At 39.4% G+C, this 20,455-nt stretch overlaps 1 long non-coding RNA gene across 2 annotated transcripts in view; it reads right to left on the bottom strand.

Moving 5' to 3' along the window:
• Positions 1 to 20,455, bottom strand: part of LOC118597991 — a 128,829-nt gene that overhangs the window by 107,292 nt on the left and 1,082 nt on the right. The window lies entirely within an intron of this gene.

Below are 20,455 nucleotides of genomic sequence, written 5' to 3' on the forward strand. Positions count from 1 at the left end.
AATGAAATATTAAATCATGAACAGCAATGATTGACGATGTGATCTCCAAAAGTATTTGTTGTAGTCTATCACAGACTACAAGACATCTACGCAGACCAGTGAAGGCTACACTTCCCTGTAAAATCAGTTGAACCACTGACTTCTTTGTAGGGCTGCCACGATTAGTCGACTAATCGACGACTAATCGACTATTAAAATAGTCGACAACTAGTCGACTTTAATAGTCGATTAATCATTACCTTATATTATATAGAGTCAGAGTGCAGTAAAGATGAAAGTATAATGTATATACTGCAAAGTATAATGGCATTGTGCTAGCTTTTTGGACTATTTTGGCATTTATTAATGTTTTAAGGCTATTTTGGAGTTTAATATTTCAGCTACATGCTAGCTATAGCTTTTTTAGGATTCTTCAGTATTTTAGGCTAATTTAGAGTTTAGCTAATATTTAAGCTACATGCTAGTGGTTTTGGCTAATTTAAGTTTTTTCTCATTTTTTAGAATAATTTGGAGTTCAGCTAATATTTCAGCTGCATGCTAGCAGTTTAGGCTACTTTATACTTTTTTTCATTTTTTAGGCTAATTTGGCGTTTAGCTAATATTTTAGCTGGCTATCAGCTTCAGCGTTTTGAGCTATTAGTTTCAGCGATTTCAACCACCAACTTCAGTATCTTCTGCTATCAGCGCTAGCATCTTTAGCGACCAAATTCAGCTAACAGCATTCACACTTGCATTATCAGAGGTAATGCTATATATCTAGTTTTAGTTAGTTAAAATACAATGATGGTTAAGATGTGTGCTTTACATCCAGTTTGCACATGACCCGATTAGTCGACTAATCGGGAAAAATAATCGGTGATTAGTCGACTATTGAAATAATCGTGTGGCAGCACTACTTCTTTGCCTCTTTTGTAATAGAAAAAAGATTTGACTACTGTTCTGGTGCAGCGGTAGGGTGGTTGACCTCAGATCGGAAGAATGCAGGTTCGATTCCCACCTTGCACGGCCATGTGTCGAAGTGTTCTTGGGCAAGACCTTGCCTCTAGTGGAAAGTTGGCGCCATCAGTGTCTCAATGTGTGTATGTGAATGCCACTGTGACTGTACAGCGCTTTGTGCCTTTGAGGCACTGGTATAATTTTGACAAAATATATTTTTATGGAGAGTAAAATATTGAAGGTTTAAGGTTTAAGTTGATTTTGTTACAGCGTCAGGCAAAAAGGGAACACAGGAGCAGGAAGGACTCAAGGTCAGGTGGGGAACGAAGTATAATATTTAATAGCACTCCAAAACGTAGAACACAAAACAAGACTCTGCGACAGTGAAACACCAAAAGACCGTACTTAAATACCTGTAATACTAATGACAAATAATATGCAGCTGTGGCAACCAGGTGAGAGCAAAGGAGGAGGGGCAACCACTGCTGAACGTAACAGATTTTGTCTAGAATAATATTCCTGACTGTTTATTATTTATATGTTAAAAAGTTACAGTTTTAAAGTTTTAAAAATTAGCCCTTTTAGTTTTGAAAAAACATTTTGTTCAAGAAATGTCATTTTGTATAGAAAACATGCCCACATTAGTCTTGAGAACATGCAGGAACATCTAAGTCCTAATGTAGCATGATGTATGCATTAGAAGATGATACAAATGAGAGATTTTTTAGACACATTGTGAGTAAAACACAATAAAACCACAAGTGTTATTCTCATTGAAGCTTTTATATGCACCCCACATCCCTTTTAGCTTTGAAAAGCCATTTTGTTCCAGGTTATGATCCAAACATAGCCTCTGTCTCATGGTCCTTACCAGTAAGAGAACGTTGCACAAGAATCTGATGTGTTTTCTCAAGCTTCAGAATTCCCTTTTTTGTCATTGTTAACATTATTCAGTGGATATTTTTAAAATACTACAACAAACATACTGAATATGATAAGTGCAAATGACTCAAGCATTTTGTTGCGTAAGTGCTTTGCACCTCTCTTTCACTTCAGAGGTGCAAATGTGTTTGAAAATTATTTAGCTGGTTGAGTGCATGTTGTTGGACTATGGTGACTTGCAGAATATATTAAACTCAAACTAGGGAGATTTTTTTCTTTTTCTTTGTCAATTTTTTGATTTAGATTCCAAAATCAGACCCGTATGGTAAGCTCTAGAAGGGCAGGTGTTTAAGTATAAATATCTTTATTTTTACCATGGTCCAGGTGAATACTTGATTCTCATTGGCTGCTGGGTGTGTATTAAACAGTAATAAACCACCTTGGTAATTATTACACACCTAGAAAAGAAGTTTCGGTCACACAGCCCAAAAGTTCTGTATCACTGCGCAGGGTTCTTTAAAACGTCGTTTTGCATCATCTGGACAAAAACAAGCAGTAAGAAGTGAACGTTCTCTCTGACCTGATACAACAAGCTTGCACCGTCCACAATGCTTTTTCTCAAAATGATAGACGAAGGGTGCAAACAAAATAAAACAGAGAGCTGGGTAGCCCCACCACCTTTTTGTCAGCCAAGAAAGACACTGTCAATATGCAGTTGGTTGCCTTAAGTCACTGCAACATGCATTTTTTTTTTAATGTGTCCTGTCCAACAGCTTAGCAAACAGGTATGAGCTGAGAGCCTCTTGTGTTATGTCACAACAGGGGTTTACTGAGTAAAAAACCCTGACTTACTTTATGCTAAACTTTATTTATATTGATTATGTCTGTAACTTTTTTTTTTTCTGTTGGACCGGACGGAAAAGAAGAAAAAGTAGGGGGTGTTGGGCCACAAAAGAAAGGTAAAAGGGGGGAGTTTAGAAAAGTAGAAGATGGTAATGGAGGGAAGTAACATCATAAAATAACCAGGTGTAAAAACCTGGAATGGGCGGGGCCTGTCTACACAAACACTCAGTAGTTACAAACATACCTGTTGGCTAAAATAGTCCTCACATATAAACTAGTCAAAATGTCCACAATACAACTGCATTTCACTTATATCAACCCACACATGTAAAGCCTTTCATTCTGTCAAACATACTATTGGTGTAAAGGTGAGCTGACACCTGTGTTCAGGTGAGTGTTTATGTTTTGCTGAGGTGGATAATGATGGAGCGTAAATAGAGGGAGAGCACCCGGTCATCCCCACACCAAGACACCCCGTCGAAGCAGCAGCAGCAGAAGCAGCCAGGACCCCCCCTACACCTGCCACGGGGCCACAGAGGGAATCTGCCCACCAGGTAATCCCGCCAAGCGCCCAGACCAGGGCACGCGGGAACCCCTGCAGAGGCCCCCCACGGCAGAGAGCAGGAAGGCACAGGAGTACAGAAAGGGCAGGCCCCAGCCCAGACAAAAGAGCAGCCCCCCACAGTGCCAGGAGGCCCAGGGAGGGGGATACCCAAGAGAAGCGGGGGCCCCGGAAGAGTGTCGTAAACAAAGCCTGACCAGGCTCACCCACTGATGGAGTTCTTGGAGAGGACTAGTACTCAAGAGCAAGGACCAGAACCCGCACCACCAAGACATGGACACCCCAGGCTCTGATGTAATTTGATCCTCTGCTGTAGGTCTTAAATCACAGGGATCCCTTTTCCTGCGTGGAGAGGAGGCCGGGCCCAGGAGACCAGCACCCAAGTGACAAGGCCACCAGGCCGAGGGCCCCTTGCCTCCCAGCCAGGGTTGGGATAGGGGACAGAAAGCCAAAGGTCCCACCTTCCTTGTTTTATGTATGTGTGTTTGTTAGAGTTTATATTTTGAGGTGTAACAGGTGTGTGTACTAAAGGGTGCAGTTAAAATTGATGAGTAGAGCATTGATAGGACATTTCCTGATTGCTCACAGAGATGCCCCGTCACCCTATCACCAACGGCCCTACATGTCTATGACGTGGTTCAAATTGGCGGGAAGGGCACTAAGAGGACATCTGTTTGCTGCCAAGGGTCCTGAATGTCTAAGGTGCCATTAAAACCGAGGGAAAGGGCGAATGCATGCAACAGCCAGAGGACGGGAGCCCCTGCTAAGTAGTCCACCCCCTCGGTGCAATGCAAGACAATCCCCCCCCCATCACCCTAATGTGTGCTTGTAAAAGGCACAGGGACAACCACACTTAACAAAAAACCCACTTTATAAACTTTATGCAAATAATGTTGGATAACGGTCATGCTGCACAGGTGAGCAAAGACTATTTGCCCTTTTTTGGCAGTATACCATCCCCAGAAGCAGCCGCAAATAAGGGAGGTGTTTGATTCCAGCACCAAGTTTGCCTTACTTAACAACATACTGCTTGAAGGTCCAAATCTAAATACCTAACAGTCTACTTGGTGTACTAGAGTGGTTAAGAAACCATAAACTTACTGTAACTGCCATCATTCAGCAGATGTTTTACTGCTTTTTGGTAAGAGAAGATTGCAGGGATGTTTTAAGGTTCCTGTGGCACAAAGACAACAATCTAAAAAATGAAATAGTTGACCATAGAATATGTGTCCATGTTTTTGAAAACAGCCCTTCCCCTGTAGTTGTAACATATTGACAGAGAAAAGCAGCAGAACACAGTACAGCAAAATATGGACATATACGCATCACTTTGTCAACAGAGACTTTTACGTGGATGATGGTTTAAAATCTGTTCCCACTGAGCAGGAAGTCATGGATCTTGTTGAAAGAATCCACAAAATGCTTGCGGCATCAAACCTTAAGCTCCTCAAGATAGCTTCCAAAAAAGTTGAAGTGAAGGACTCTGTATGTGCAGTTGCTTATCTCAAGGTTATCAGAGGTGATGGCAGAACGGAAGCATTTTTTTTTAATCACAAATGAGTTATTTCTGCTTTATTGCTTAGGTTTTAGTCAGTCAGCTGTAGTCTAAACCACTTAAAAAGAATAACATTGTTTTAACAAAATTAAATTGGATAAAAGTAATTGATAAATAATATGAATACATTTTTGAGTCATCTTACTTTAAACTCAAAATAAAACCTGCTGAAAAAACAAGACAGATTGACTGAAGGGGAGCAGACTGACAGAAAAAGTATTTGTTGTCTTTCATTCTGCCTCCAGTTGATTCATTTTTATATAAATTCTTAACAAAATAATTCTAAAAACATGATCATGATTTGATCATGCTTTTTTTTTTCATTTGTCAGCCATGCCTTAAATTTGGCTCCATAAAGACATAGTCTGGTTTTAAAGTGTTATCTACAGGGAAGTTGGAGGCTGACTCCACCCACACCCAAAATTTGAAAACCCAGTAAGATTCAGCTCTATGTTACCTTTAAAACCTCAGGATGTTTTTAAAATACAGATTTTACACAAGTGTCTGGATTCTGTCAAGAGTTGGATGAATGATAACTTTCTCCAACTGAATGAAACCAAAACTGAGGTCCTCGTCTGTGCTCCTGACAAATACCACCCCCAGATAGTCCAGTGGCTCGGTCCACTCGCCTCTTTTATCAGGTCATCTGTTAGAAACCTCGGTGTAACTCTAGACCCAGTTTTAACTCTTGACTCTCACGTCAGTACACTTGTTCGTTCTTGTTTTTATCATCTGAAAAACATCGCAAAACTGAGTCCAGTTGTGTCACGTTCTGAGATGGAGATGCTCATTCATGCTTTTATTTCTTCTCGTCTTGATTATTGCAACTCCATCTTCACATGCCTCAGTAAAAAATCTTTAGAACGTCTTCAGGTTGTCCAGAATGCTGCTGCAAGGCCTTTAACCAAAACTTCTAAGTATTCAAACGTCACCCCACTGCTGATCCAGCTGCACTGGCTCCCTGTCTGCTTCAGAGTGCAGTTCAAAGTCCTGGTTTTAACATACAGAGCTGTAAATGACCAAGGACCAATTTGCATAAAAGACCTCGTGCAGCCGTACACTCCCAGCAGGTCACTCAGATCATGTGACCGGGGCCTGGTGGTTGCCAAAAGAACACGGTTAAAAACTAAGGGTGACAGAGCCTTTGCAGCAGTAGCTCCATCCCTCTGGAACTCCCTACCTCTCAGCCTCAGATCTGTTGACTCAGTGTTTTCCTTTAAAAAGCAGCTAAAAACACATCTTTTTAAAATTGCTTTTTCTTAACTCTGTTTATGTCCTGTTTTTATATTTGGTTTTACTTTCTGTTTTATTCTGCGTTTTACTGTAAAGCACTTTGTGGTTTTTCAAAAGGTGCCATATAAATAAATTTTATTATATTATTAAGAGGGGTGGGGGTGGGAAACAACACTGTCATCATTACTGGAGCTGCAGATAGGATCAATCACAAAATTCAACTGTAATACCTCGTTTCAACATGTAGGGGGCAGCACATAGATGGTTTTTGACCATATTTTCAAGAATTAAACATGTTAAACATATTTTAACTTGTCAAAAATATCCTGATTGGTTAATCTTATGTTGCATTCTCACCTCAAATTCAATTTCCATGACAGTGATGGTCAGTTTAAATGCTAAATTCATATAGAGACGTGACTAAAGGTCCTGCAGCGTGGTAAGAGAGCACTTCAAGAGTGTTGTGGTCAAATATTTGGCTCTGCATCAACCAATCAGGAACTCACCTGTGACGTGTTGATAATGTAATCAGCGGGTGGAATCCAAAACTAACATGGGGTGAATCTGGTTGTTCTCCTTCTGTACTTTGAAACAATAAAAGAGGGCTGGTGGTCCGGTGCTGATATGGGTAGAAGATCTGGCGGAGGTACGCACAGCTATGTGTCTGGTATTTGCTGCTTTAACTCTAAAACAAAACCAGCTGCGGCCTGATGCTGTAAAAGCTGTAACCCAGACAGCACTTAATCTCATAATTTTAGTGTCTCTGAGTTTAGTTTTACTGCAGCCTCTGTTAGGTTGATTGTCAGGATCAATGAACCTAACAGATACTTTTCCTTTAAATCTATGCTGTGTGAGTGTTGTGAATATAAGTTAATTGGAGCACCAAGTGAGCTTCTTTTAAACTGACAGGTGTGCCTCTGTGCAACTTTTATTTTGAAGTGTTAAGAGGGAAGAAATTTATTTTCTTCATGAATTAATTTGCGCTAAATAAAGTGACTATTATTCTGGTTTAAGCAGTGTAGCTTGGTTTCAATTTATTTTTTCTATTTATAGTCCAACATCTCTTGATTCTGACGGTGTTTTTACTTTTACTCTGAGGAAAACCGTTCAAAAGATATGGGCTTTTGGTTGAACCGGGTGCAGGGTCATGTATTTTCAATGAGAAAGCATAACGCAGGCCTGCGGCTCCCTCTGTGTACTCGTTGCCATGACGACCTCGGAACACTCCGTTTCAGGCACACACAAAGATATCTAGTCTTACAAAATCAGGCCAACAATTATTTCAAGTGTTGAAGGTTTGTTCCCACTGAGTGCTATGGGTTATTTTAAACTAATTTGTGATTCATCCAAAATTTTTGCTGCTATTATCATAGCAGGCTACATGCTAGCTGTTTTGGCTAATGTAGACTTTATACAGTTTTTTAGGCTCATTTGACATCTAGTTAGTATTGTTTTGGGTGATTCTGCTCTGGGACACAAAAAATTGTCATACATGACATACAGGACACCCTTTGACAGTGCATGATGTAATAGTTATGTCAGTGTATGATGTAATAGTTATGTCATTTATGATGTCATTGATGATGTCATATTTTTTTTGTTTTTTCATAATGACACCATGTGATGTCAGGGGGAATCACAATGTGCTCACATATCATCATAATGTTGTGATTGATAATTCCTAAGCTGTTGGTGCCATTCTTATCATTAGCCAAAAAAAGTGATATATTTTTCAGAGCATTGCATTGCATTAACAAGACTAAAGACCACAGCCACACAGGGAATTATTCCAAAATGTCGAACATGCATAAAATTCATAGGCCATCATTGTTGGCTCACTACAGAAAGATTCCCAGCACAAAGAGAGAGTCTGCATCAAAGTTATTTCCCTTTCGTTTTGGGGACATATCTTCTCTTAGAGAGAAGAATTCATTTAAACAGCAGGCTTTGAGGAAAAAAGGCAAAGCCGAACTGCTGGCTCGCTTCAGAAAAATCAGCCCAGATCAAGAAATAGCTGAACTCGCAGATGAAAACATTAAAAATCCTGTAGTGTACTCCAACCCATCTGTGCCAAACCATCACAAAGGTTCTTCTTATAGATGGGCGCTGGACAAATGTCATAGACCTCCATTGTTGGCTTGCTACAGAAAGATTCCTAGCAGAAAGAACGATTCTGCATCACAGCCATTTCCCTCTCGTTTTGGGGACATATCTTCTCTTAGAGAGAAGATTTCTTCTGATCAATGGGCTTTGCGGAAAAAAGGCAAAGCTGAACTGCTGGCTCGCTTCAGAAGAATCAGCCCAGATCAAGAAATAGCTGAACTGGAAGGTAAAAACACCAACAGTTCTGAAGTGTGCTTCAGTACAAACACCTCAAAACTGTTAGCCCCAAGGGAAGCCCAACTCAAAACATGGGAACCTGCTAAAAATAACAGGCAGTCGACAGTCCACTGGCATTCAGCGCAATACAGGACACAAGTTCTACCCAAAGAAATAACCACACCACAGACTCAGACCCAGGCCAGTCCTGCAGTCCCACTCAAAACAGGAGAACCTGCTAAAAATAACAGGCAGTCGAAATTCCACTGGCATTCAGCGCAATACAGGACACAAGTTCTACCTAAAGAAATAACCACACCGCAGACTCAGACCCAGGCCAGTCCTGCAGTCCCACTAAAAACAGGGGAACCTGCTGAAAATAACAGGCAGTTACCAGACCTCAGACAATTACTGGCACACAGGAGGAATGGCAATGGTAAAGCAAATACAATGCCACAGACTCAGACCCTTGCCAATCCTGCAGCCCCATTTCAAACAGGTGAACATACTGGAGCACACTCCCCGGAGCAAACACAGGCCCCGGCACAACAAAGAACCCAGAAGGAATACAATCCTCTGCCTCCCAAAAAATCAGAAGATCCTGGGAATAATTAACCGGTTCCAAATAAAAAAATAACTTTCAAGCTTTTTATTTAGTTTTATTTTAATGTCATTTCTGTTCATAACAACAGCGACAAAAATAATAGTGAAGTTTGAAAGCGTGTAGGGAGAAGCTTAGCCTATTTAAGCTTGCAAGATTGAAAGTGAGTGAGATAGATAAGTAAATAGGTAGGTGGGGTGTGTAGATAGGTTGGTAGGCAGGTGTAGGTAGATGTGTTATATTTAGATGTTGGCATTTAGAAGTAGGTAGAAAGATGTAGGTAGAAAGATATAGATAGATTAGATGTAGGCATTTAGATGTAGGTAGATTAGATGTAGGCATTTAGATGTAGGCATTTAGATGTAGGCGTTTAGATGTGGGTATTTAGATGTAGGTAAATAGATGTAGGTAGGCAGCCATGATGCAGCGGTAGGGCGGTCGACTCCCGGTCGGAAGATTGTGGGTTTGATTTCCACCTTGCCCACCCATGTGCCCAAGTGTCTGTGAATGGGTCTGTAATTGTAAAGTGCTTTAGGCCTTTGAGGAAGGTAAAGCGCTATATAAATATACACCATTCACCATGTAGTTAGGTAGACAGATGTAGATAGAGTTGTGGGTTTTCCTCCGGGCACTCCGAGTTTTCCCCACATTCACACAAAAAAAAAAAAAAAAAAAAAAAAAAAAAAAAAAACTAATGCAACCACAAGACAGCACTATTCAGTGTTTTCATGTGCCGGTCCCAAGTCCGGATAAATGCAGAGGGTGTTTATAGAGAGGCTGTTGGTGTAAACCAAAGCCAAATGAAATATTAAATCATGAACAGCAATGATTGACGATGTGATCTCCAAAAGTATTTGTTGTAGTCTATCACAGACTACAAGACATCTCCGCAGACCAGTGAAGGCTACACTTCCCTGTAAAATCAGTTGAACCACTGACTTCTTTGACTGTTTTGTAGTAGAAAAAGGACTTAACTACTGCTGTGGTGCAGCGGTAGGGCGGTTAACCTCAGATCGGAAGAATGCAGGTTCGATTCCCACCTTGCACGGCCATGTGTCGAAGTGTTCTTGGGCAAGACCTTGCCTCTAGTGGAAAGTTGGCGCCATCAATGTCTCAATGTGTGTGTGAATGCCACTGTGACTGTACAGCGCTTTGTGCCTTTGAGGCACTGGTATAATTTTGACAAAAGATATTTTTATGGAGAGTAAAATATTTAAGGTTTAAGGTTTAAGTTAATTTTATCTGGAACAATATTCCTAACTGTTTATTACTCATATTTTAAAAAGTTACAGTTTTAAAGTTTTAAAAATTAGCATTCTGCTAGCTTTTTGGACTATTTTGGCATTTACTAAGATTTATTTGTCTATTTTGGAGTTTAATATTTCAGCTACATGCGTGCTGTTTTGGCTAATGTAGGCTCGTCTTTTTAATTATTTTAGTGTGTTTTAGAGTTAGGCTAATATTTACATACTAGCTGTTCAGGCTAATTTAAGTTTTTTTAGTTTTCTGGGATATTTGAAGGTTTATCTATTTTTTTCAGCTACTTTTTTCACTAATGTACATTTTTTGGGGTTTTTTTTAAGATAATTTGGCATTTAGCTAATAATTTAACTGGCAATTAACTTCAGTGTTTTCAGCTATCAATTTCAGTCTCTTTAGCTATCAGCACTAGCATCTTCAGCAGCTATCAGCTGACAGCATTTACATTGGAATTATCGCAGGTAATGCTATATATCTAGTTCATAAATATGTTTAAAAGTTATAGTTTTAATCCTTTAAAATTTTAGTTTTAGTGTTTAAAAAATGTTTGTCCTGTTCGGCCCACGACCTCAGGTGTGTTTTGGATTTTGGCCCCTTGTGTGATTGAGTTTGACACCCCTGTAGTACAGTGTGGTAAAATATTGTTCGGGAACAATTTATTTATTCCTCTGAAGTACAAACTAATGTTGGATTTTATATTGAGGAACTAAAACCAAGCCAAGTGTGCAGGGCTCATATCAATGGCAGCACTATCGTCACTGGAAGTAAACAAATTTGCACCAAAATGTAATGCATAGTACGTAAAGTGCTGCATAACTTTGAGGATGGAAAAACTGTAGAGAACATTCTCAGGATTTTTTTTTAAATGATCTAAAGCAACAGTAATGTTTATGCTTTTCAAGCTGTTTATTTTACTGCTGAACTTAACCAGAATGTTGACAAAAAAAAAAAAACTTGTTTAAAGTAACAAACATTGTTCTAAATCTAAATCTGCTCTAAATATAAGTGTAAACGCTGGCAATTTAATACAAATAATTTAAATCTTCATACATCCAGTAAAAGGACACCGACATTAGATTTAAAAAGTAAGAATCGTGGTTCGATTTGTAAATCGTTGAGCTTGATTTGTGAATGGAATTTGATCGCCACATATCCGACGGCCCTACCAGAGACACGGATTCGCAGCTTCGCAGAGGCCAGACGGTAGAGGTCGAGCGCGATCGTCTGCAGTGGGATTTCCTCTCAAACTTTTACATTTACAGAAAGACGCGCCGCTCACATCAGATTGCCGTAACGCTACCCAAGTGAGCCCGGGGTTATGAAGACTTCTCAAAACATTGACCACAGCTACCATGATTGTACATTCCACTTTTATATAGCCTCAGGTGAACTCTGGGGAAGACACATTTAAGCTCCCCATAACAAGTGCCGTGAAACAGCCACTCCTCTCTACATCCCCTCCTTAACACCCAAAAACTTGCAACAACCATAGAGTGCATGCGATAATGCAACTCTATGTTTGTACAACTTACTGTTACCATGCTGTTGTCAATTTATGGTTATGACAGTGGAAATGAGAGGTCCGGGTGGAAGGATAGCTGAGATGGCTTGTGTGAGCATGGGGGATTTCCTTCAACAGAGACAGCTTTAATTCACCCAAACAAAATGTAAGGACTATGCTTAAAAATGTTTCAGCAGCAAAGAGAAACCCCCGATGGCAGAGACAGGATATTGCATTATATGTCACACAAATGGCTATAGTTTCACAGACACATTTAACACCTGGACTCAAACGTAAAAACTTAACAGAGGGGGAGCAATTCATGTGCTGAGTGTGGCTATTTATTTCTATTAGCCATCATCTGTCCTATTCCACTGACACACACAGACATTGAAGCTGCCCCAAGGTGATTTATAGCTTTATTGTTGGTGTGAGAGTGTTTGACAGAGTGTTTGTAGAAGGGGGACGGTAATTGAAATGAAGGTCCTCTCTTTTCTCACCTCCTGAAGAAGCAGCTTCCTGCTCTCCTAACATCAAATGAGTTCAGGAAGAGAAATGATAAGCGTGTCTTAAAGTAACAAACACCTGTTTTAGCTGGAATATATTGAAGACAGAACACAATTGGAAGATATATGGTATTATGCATCTAAAAGGATTTTTTTTGCTGATCACCGCTAGCTCAGGGGAGAAACTGGGTGTTGGTGTTAGACTGGGGGCAGTGCTCTCAGAGCGGACTCTTCCTGAAAGCGCTATTCTCAATCTGTGACATCAGGGAGGGGCTGGTGCTGAGAATGCCGGTTTTTAGAACATTACTCAGACGTATGTGAACAGATCAAAATACCTTTTATAGCAGGGTTCCAAAACTTAATTTACCTTAGCAAAAATTTGATTTTTAATGGCATGGCCCCTTTAAAAAAAATTCAATTTAAAGCAATTTTTTCAATGTCTTCGGTCATGAGAGAAAAAAAATGAAACAACAATGGATGAAAAAAAAATCTATTCAAAAGCCTCTTCGGCTCCTATCACTTATGCTTCATTTGACTACTTTTTTAAATTAATTTTTAACACTGCTAATATTTTTATACTCTCTATAAGTTTTTTTTTCTTTTTTCTCTACGTGTTTACATTTAAGTATTTTTGCTCTGTGTCAGTATTTCCCATTTCTCATTGATTGTCTTTAAACAGGGTTCTTTTCATCCAGTCTGTGTTGTGTTTATCCCTTTCATATTTTCCTGTCAAAGCCTTTTTTTTAAATTGGAGACCAGCCTCACCCATCTTATCTCCTTCTTATGAATTATTATGACTTTCATTTACTAATCAACATTTCTTTTTTTTCTTCTTCTGGTCTGCTTTACTTTTTTGGTTTCTACCAAATCTGTTACTCTGCTCATCATTTTTTTCCAGTCATTTTTCCTTTTGCCTGTCTTTGAGAGAACAAATTATGCCCAGTATTAGGACTGCCACAAACGATTATTTCAATAGTCGACTAATCTCCGATTATTTTGTTTCGATTAGTCGACTAATCGGTTCGTGCGGCAACTGGATGTAAAACACACATCTTAACCATAATTGGCTTTAAACTTGAAGTGTTTAAGCTATATGGTAACTAAAAATAAAGACAATAGTTAATTAATCTTTTAATGAATCATGCAGCTTTTCTCCTTAATTTGTTTCTGGCATTAAAACAAGACTTAAATCAAATAATGCAATCCGAATCAACAACAGAAACATCTTTCAAAACCCTGCAATTCTTTTTAAAGCTTTAAAACATATATTTAATAAAACATTTATAAAGTACCGTATTTTCCGGACTATAAGTCACGGTTTTTTTCATAGATTGAATGTCCCTGCGACTTATACTCCAGTGCGACTTATATACGAATTTTTAATGAGATGAGATATGGACCGTAAGTCTAGAGTGCCCTCTTATGGTGATCTATGCAATTACTTTATTTACTTTAGTTATTCAGACGTGACACAGAGGACAAAGAATTTAAGGGATTTAGTGATATGGAGCGAGATTGCGTGCAATTAATTACAGTAAAGATACAAAGTTGATGAGTTCTTGAGGCTATAGTTAAATAAAACTGTTATGTTATATAAATGCTACACCTTTTCGTTTTTTTCATGATGCTAATATGTGAATATGTGGTGACACATATTCACCCTGTTTTCTATTCACTTATGAATGTTATAACTTAGCTTCTAGGATGATGTAATATCGTTTTTTTCAACCAGTTTGTAAAATTAATTACTTGAAAAAAATGCGACTTATACTCCAGTGCGACTTATGTATGGTTTTTTTCTTCTTCATTATGCATTTTTTGGCCCCTGCGACTTATATTCCGGTGCGACTTATAGTCCGAAAAATACGGTATTTCAAAAGCTATTAGCAGATATAAACACAATCAAAATATTTGCTCACTGAGGCCCATTTATTAAAGCAAAAAACTAATGACATCTTTGAACTGAAGATATTCCTATACATAAAAAACTTGAGGATGCCTATGTAAACAAAGAAAATAAATAAAAAGGGGGAAATTTATATTTTAAAAAGGGAGAAAAGCAGGGGATGTTGGAATGTACAACAGTACTTTCATTCTTTCACTACCTACATCCACTGCACATGGGCAGACCCAAATTACATATTTTTTCAGTTTGGTGGACCGTCCTTAAATCTGTGCTACTTCGTAAATGTTGTGGTTACTATGCTTTTTGTTGCTTTTTTGTGTCTTTAAGTTACATTTAAATGTAGCTTTATGCAGATAATGTCATGCTAAACTTGTAAAACTTGTAAACTCTGGACTTTTAGGCAAGCTACTTCACTTTTGGGACTCGCACATCGCTCCACAACTCCACGGTAGATCCGTACCGACACACAGCCTCTCTGTCTGCGCGGTGAACGTGTCAAAATCATGATTGTGGGGCAGAATATGAATAAAGCCTTGGACGAGCGGTTCATTTCCAGTGTAAACTCATTATTTGCGCCGTCCTCGCGGCGTTTGGTTAGAAGAGCGCAGATTATGAAACGTTCATTACACAGACAGAGGTACTGTAGACACGGATCTGTTGTAGATCTGATGGATGGATCTGATTATCTCCAAACAGTGCATTAATGACAGCCGAACAGGATCCATTTAAACCCGTAAAACTGCCGCGGCAGAGCTAGCTGTGTTAGCGCCGATGCTAGCTTAGCTAGACAAAGCTCTCTGTTCAACGTGATCAAACTTAGTCACAACATGTGCGTCATCTTCATGCACCGCCATAGTGATCTCATGGAACACAAGTTCTGCCTTAAAGAAATTACATTGGACAATTTTCCTCTTTTATTTTTCTCATGATTCCCCATATTTTCGAGTTCCGTTGGCGTGTTGTTGTATTGTTGTTGATACTCCAGCCTACCCATGAACATCACTGCTATCCGGCTTTACAACCACTGCGCATGTGTGAAGAGAACGGCAGACCCGGGAGTGCGCACCGTAGTTTTGAGATCAAAACAAGGAAAAAACAAAAAACTACGCTTCGACGACCAAAATAGTTGTCGACTATTTTAATAGTCGACATAGTCGCGACTAATCGAATAATCATGGCAGCCCTACCCAGTATAACTAAGGTTGTATGACAGAGTAATGGGGCAGGAACAAAGAGGGAGTCCAGTGCAGATTTAGTGATTACATGTGTGTATATAATGTATATAATTTAGTCCTGCGTTCGATTCTCGATGGGTTCTCACGAAGTATCGATATTATATTTTCATTTAAAGAGGCTGTGGCGCTGAGCGTCTGAGTCGCGCGCCGGAACTATGGGCGCACGCTGCGTCGGACTTTTAAAAGCGATGCACGCGCTCGTTCGGGAGAAGCACCGGTGAGATTCAGGCTCTGTAGCGCGTGTGTGAAGCATGTCTACCTGTCAGCATTTATCCTCCATCTGTAGGAGATCCAGCCGGTAAGAAGTGACTTTGTCTGAGCGCTAGAATGTCAGCGATCACTTACTTCCTGTTTGCAGTGGGAACTGAGCGCGTGCTACGCAGTTGTCTGTTCAAGGACCGTCGGAATTTTCGCTTTCATGCACATCAATGTTTAACCTGCTGCTGTACGGTGTAACTTTGATAAATTTATAATGTGACGTTTTCAAACAATGTAATTACTTGTTGCTAATGTTAATTTTAAAGTAATTCTTAAATAAAAAAGCAGGATTTGATGTATGAACTTAAATTTAAATGTAATTAAACTAAAGTACATGAATTCACTGTAAAATTAGGGAGAATGCTAATTAATTGAAGCACTTAAAATTATATTTATTGCCATTATTATGTGTGTTTTAAGGATTTTACCTATTGACTGCTGACTGACCAAATGGAAAAATGATAAAAATTGGAAAAATAATCTCAAGTAACAGTCTGAGTAAATCAGCCTTTATTTTTGGATGCTCAGCCCTTTTCAATTGAGAGAAATGTGCACAAAAAATTAGGTCAATTTTGAGAGAGGCTGTAAAACATTATATTGATCATCCTTTGGTGTGACGTTCTTTTGGAGGTAGATAGCTGTCAACACTTGACTTATTTAATTTTTGTTCTGTTTACAACAATTCTGCACTAAGTAGTGTCACTGCTGATCATGTTTACTATTGTTAACATTGAATCTGACAGATAATTCCAATTCAGTTGTTGTCAATGTTTGTCAAAGACATAGTTTTACCGATTTCAACAATGTTGCACAAAAGTGTCTATAATTTGTTGCACAAAATAAGAAAAGTTGTTTAGTATGATTGTGTTTAAGGTAAAAAAGATAAATGGGGATATATTTCCCCCCCAAAACATGTTCTATACAATGGTAGTTATTAGAGAGGATTTTTACCAATTATCGCAGTATCGCGATATTATCGATATCGTGAGCCATGTATCGCGTATCGTATCGTATCGTGAGATACCCAGTGATTCCCAGCCCTAGTCCACATGGCTTGAGTGTGCATTCAAACACTGTCCAACTGTGGCACATACTATCAACATTTTTGTTAAAGTGTTAGTAATGGGCTGGGACAAAGCTAAAATAAGTATCCAGATATATTCCATATGTTCTAATGTATCAAAAATAACAAATAATTACAGTTGAAAAACGCAGGTTTTTGTAAAATTTGACAAAATCAACGACAAATCACACTCGCATTTCGCCCTGCTTCAGAAACTGCCCGATTTGGGTCACGTGACGCGTTGACGTCATGTGAGTGAGACAGCGCCAGCAGCAGAATGCAGGCGGACTGCAGGTGTCTGCAGATACATGTATGTGTGTGCGCTGCGGCAAAGTTGAATTCTATAAACATCGGTGTTATGGTCTGACGGAGTATTAGGGCCACCAAAAAAAATAAGAAATAAAATTATGATTTTTAAAGTCGTAAATTTACGAGATTTACAATCGAAATGAGCCTCTTGTGAATGAACACTGTGAGCAGAACCAGACCGACTAAACTGTGAAAAGCTTCTGATTTCAACAGGTAAACTGAATGTTTAAAACATTGCACATGTTTGGACGTTTCTTAAGCTTATTAATCATTGATGGTGGCTTGCAGGATCTCTGCAGATCCGTTGATGAAACCATCGACACTCGTAGCTGTCCACCAGTCATTTCTTCCTCCGTGAAAGATCAGATCTCATTCATTTCTGTGTGATGCTTTCATCTGAAGAGGAATCGTTTTCGGAATTTTCAGTGTACTTAGCTAACGTGACAGACTGTTGTCATCCCCTGTTGTTGTTGTGTGTTGAAACGGGACGATTCATGTGGAGAACGGGGCGTACGGAGCACTGTTTACATTCTCCTTTTGTTCTGCGCACGTCAGAGACATGCAGTAAGGTGGTGAAAGAGCTTATGGGTATGTGAATAAGTGATTGAATAAGTGAATATATAAATAAATAATAATAAAGTGGCGGACGGTCCTGCAAACATGTCTCTAAGCTCTTTATTTTGCATATGAAACTCTGCATTACCGACCCGGATAGTCAGCTTCATTGATGATTTGATTTAGAGTCGCCAAAAGGTTCCGATCTGTAAATAAAGCTTCACGAGATGCTCCACGTCTTCCAGCTTCGAGCAGGGCTCTGATAAACGGACAGCTTTCGGTTTCATCTGCATTGTCAGCGTCATTGCCAAATAGTGAGCTCTTACTTTACGCGCTGCCGGCTCAAATTGATAAGGCTTTACAGTCCTCAAACCACAAACACCCGGCGCCTCTGAATCAGCGTCACTTTTAGAACAAATGTTTCCACAATCTGAGTCTGAAGACAGAATTGTGGACCTTGAAATATCGCCGCTATCGCTAGCTCCGGAGAAGCCATCTTGCTATGTTGACTCCTCTGACGTCACACGCACCACGTGACCAAAACGGAGCTTTTGACCCGGAAGAGACAGGTTTGCCAAATTTGGCCTCAAAAATGCCGTTTTATTTCAATATTTCTTGCTCAAAACACGCCAAAACATTTGGAAATGGTAAATATAAGGCGAAATACAGTTAACACCGAAAATGACCCACAACCCCATTACTAACCCTTTAACAGCATTTAGTCAGTTGGGCACAGTCTAGTGGCAGTTTCATGTTCATTTCGTCTAATGGCATATGCTTTTGAGCATGATGTTTTTTTTTTGTTTTTTGTTTGTTTGTTTTTGAGGTGCTGCACGGTGGCTAGCGCTCTTGCCTCACGGCGAGAAGGCCCCGGTTCGAATCCCGGCTGGGACCTTTCTGTGTGGAGTTTGCATGTTCTCCACCTGCATGCGTGGGTTTTCACCGGGGACTCCGGCTTCCTCCCACCATCCAAAAACATGCTTCATAGTAGGGCTGGGCGATATGGCAAAAAAATAAAATCACGATTTTTTTAATTTTATTTCACGATTTCGATTTTATCACGATATTTTTAAAATAAATTCAAATTTAATTATATTGATTTTAGTTGAAAGAAGTAAACATATTTTTGAACAAATATTTACATTTATTCGAATTAAATAGTTATCTATTAAGATTAACCTGTAAATATTGCAAGAATTGCGTCTTCTACTGCTACAGGTAATGCATTGCTGTCAAATGAACAGCTTCTAAATATCAGTGAGTTTTAATTTTTCCTTTGTGCTAAAATCCATAAAACAGAGCTTGTAAATGATTGTCACCCAAGACCAGAAATGAGGGAGACTGATGAAGTTTATAGCATGAATGACTGATAAAGTTTAGTAAAGTCCTTTCTCTATTAAAAACAGCTCAAAGTGCTAAATATCAATGATAATATTAACAAAGAAAACCCTTTACCATATTTTTAAATGAAACTAAAACTTTTATTATTTTTTGATTACATACATGCTAAATAAATCTCAATTGCTTCAGAATTTACCTTCAAATAGACGATTTCGTTGTACTTTGAGAAAAGGCTCCAGCTAGCATCTTTAACTGATACAAAAAACATTTTTAAACTTGGATGATAACATCAAATACATCTGCCAAACTGTTAAGATTCAAAACACAGAGATAATAGCAGTAAATGTTTTAAAAAGTTTACATCCACAGCTCCTTCACTAACATCTGCTCTCTGCTGTGTTTATGTCACTGAGCAGAAAGCTAGCGTTAGCATTAGCGCTGTTTATTCTAGCTGGGCTTTTATTCGGTCCGAACGACCAAGAAAGAACCTCAACGGTGACGCCACGGATTAAGAAAATTATGTGCAAACTCACTTACACTTCTTACAAGGGGAGTGCGACCGACGATAAGATTTAGGCTCTTACAGTAGCTAGCAAAAGCTATGCAAAGAGCTAGCAAAACAATGCAGCACCGTGCATCTTGACAGAACATTTTACGTGTTTCCTACATGAATTACCATCAGTTTTTGTGCAGGTTGAACGTAAATACGTGCGATTAACATCCGCTATGTTTAAAAACACGAAACATTAATAAAAACATACATTAAAGAACCAAACTAGCATGTCTGTCACGAGTTGCTAGCACCCACTTTAGCCTAAGCTTTAGCACACAGTTCACGGTTCCCAGCCTGATTTCTCTCTATTAAAATGTGATTCCTGTCCTGTGATGATTCCTCTCCATCGGATTATTTTGTTGTCAAGGTTTTTGAAGTCGATTGCAAGACACTGCGTCTCCTTTTGTTACTTTTTCGGACCTCCGTCATTCATTACTCAAGAAGACTCAATTCCATAATGACGGCGCACGCGACTCTGTCCCGTTGTATGTCACGTGACTTCCAAACAGGAAAAACACACCGGGGAGGAGGAGGAGGGGGAGCAGCAGCAGCTCGGATTTAAAGTCACAGCTGTCAACAAGCTTTTGCCTTCTCGCTCTTGCAGCTTTTCGTAGAATATCGCGATATAACGATATCTTAAAAATGACATATCGTCAGCTTTGGAGATCGTACGACGGTTTTTTATCGTCATATCGCCCAGCCCTACTTCATAGGTTGATTGGTGACTCTAAATTGCCCCTAGGTGTGGATGTGAGAGTGAATGGGTGTGTGACTGAGGCCCTGCGACAGACTGGCGACCTGTCCAGGGTGTACCCCGCCTTCGCCCTTCAGTAGCCGGGATAGGCTCCAGCACCCCCGCGACCCCGAAAGGGAAGAAGCGGACAAGAAGATGGATGGATGGATGGATGTTTTTGAGGTAATTGAGAGGGTACAAATCCCTGCAAAGTGATACCCTTTGACTTGCTTTTGATCACTATTAATTGGCTTTTATAATGTCTGTCACAATAAACTACTTCTATGGGCTGAATAGTCATTGT

This window comes from Oryzias melastigma, linkage group LG22 (assembly GCF_002922805.2).
Source record: "Oryzias melastigma strain HK-1 linkage group LG22, ASM292280v2, whole genome shotgun sequence".
NCBI lineage: Eukaryota > Metazoa > Chordata > Actinopteri > Beloniformes > Adrianichthyidae > Oryzias > Oryzias melastigma.